The sequence below is a fragment of the Aplysia californica genome, unplaced genomic scaffold, assembly GCF_000002075.1.
Source record: "Aplysia californica isolate F4 #8 unplaced genomic scaffold, AplCal3.0 scaffold00412, whole genome shotgun sequence".
Lineage (NCBI taxonomy): Eukaryota > Metazoa > Mollusca > Gastropoda > Aplysiida > Aplysiidae > Aplysia > Aplysia californica.
The window spans coordinates 349,860-351,640 of NW_004797682.1; the positions used below are offsets into that span (position 1 = coordinate 349,860).

Below are 1,781 nucleotides of genomic sequence, written 5' to 3' on the forward strand. Positions count from 1 at the left end.
GAAGAACAACAACAACAACAACAACAACAACAACAACAACAACAACAAAAAGAAGAAGAAGAAGAAGAAGAAGAGGGGGAGGAGGTTGGGGAAGCGGGGCATGTGTTTGAAGAAAGGGTTAAGAAGACTAAATTCTTTTAATACCAAGAACGTCTGAGATAATGTTATATTTCGGAACGATATTATCATGATACCTGAACCAGTCGGTCCTGTAATGCTTTCCTTGGCCCACGCGCCACCTCAGTTGAAGGGAAAGGTGCCAGATCAGAGCCGTGAGCTCTTTTCGATGTCAGGTGTGTCCACCGATTATAAATGTTTGCAGAGATTTTTCTCGTGGATTTTTTGTTGCTGTTGTTGTTGTTGTTCTATTTTTATATTTATTTTGCTGCCGTAAACCAAGAGAAAAAGTAAACCAATTGGGTTTAAAAAAAAATTATATTGCTATTATATTATTTTCGTTACAGATGGTGTTATGGTTATAGCTTGGATAGCTTTGGCAGAGCTAGATTAGCATTGGCAGAACCAACAGAGCGATTATAATAGAATGAAATATCATCCTGTGCACAGAAGTATTGGCCGTATGTTGAGGACATTTATTTATGGTCGCTTCCATACAGCCTTTTGTCTTATTTCATCCGATTAAATTATGCACGATCAAGAGTTTACGTGTTCCTTATATAATTCTAATGTTGAGTCTGGTGTGCGGCAGGGAAGCTTCTTTTTAATGTACGTGAGTGTTCCCTTGAACTTCGGTAATTATAGAAGCCATGGCTGAAAAGGGTGAGGGGAGGGGTTGGGACCTCTGAGGTTATGTCAGATTTTCAAACAGTGTTACATGCATATTCTTTCATCTTCGAAGCTGCCACAACGGCGCCTGTGGTGTAATGGGTAGGCACTGCGCCGTGATGCCCACGCAGAAGACTTAAGTTCGATTCCTGAGTGGGGATTGCTTGGCTGGGTGGGGGGTTTTTTTCTCGACTATTTCGGTCTTTAAAAAAAAACAACCTCTCAACCTGGGTCAGCACCGACAGGCACTGTCGAAGCCCGTCGTCGAAATGTTCTAAACTGTGTCGACGAGGACGTAAAACACGTAAACTCTTGACTGTGCATAATTATTTAAACGGCTGAAAGGAGAGGTGAGCCTGGGAGCAACTATAACATTCTCCACAACTGCCAATACTTCTGTGCATGTGGCTATCATTAAAATTTTATTATCGGTATCGGTATTTTGGTTTCTGTCTCGTTCCGTCATAACAAACCTCTCCTTAACGTTTTCATTTGGTTTAAAGCACACAAAAAAGAAAGAAAAAAAAGAAACTCAAAACGATCATGGAAAAAAACCTTCTTAGTTTTAGTGAAAGTTTCAAGGGCACTTGCAAAGCAGTTAGATCTACATTATATATAAGTACCGAAGATTAGAGCTGTTGCTAGAGAGCACCATTCTAAGTAAAGAGGCAGGAGAGATGAACACGAAAGCTGCAGGATGGAAAAGACGAAGGAAGCAACCACACCTTGGCACCTGCCGACCACTCACCAAAAAACCCACCAACTCTGGCAATAATCATGTATTCACCGGACGTAACTGACATCGAAAAGAGCTCAGGGGTCTGGTCTGGCACCCTGCCCTGTGAGGATAGGCCAAGGAAAGCATTATCTGACTGACAGGTATCGTGAGCAGTAACACCTGGGGGGGGAGGGGGAGGGGCAAGGTCTTAAGAGTATCAAGGTTGTCAAGACATAACACATAGATCACAAAAGGTTGCGGTATACGAGGGTGAGGG

At 42.4% G+C, this 1,781-nt stretch overlaps 1 protein-coding gene across 1 annotated transcript in view; it reads left to right on the forward strand.

Moving 5' to 3' along the window:
* Positions 1-1,781, forward strand: part of LOC101846019 (transforming growth factor-beta-induced protein ig-h3) — a gene marked incomplete at both ends in the record, with an annotated part of 18,302 nt that overhangs the window by 8,783 nt on the left and 7,738 nt on the right.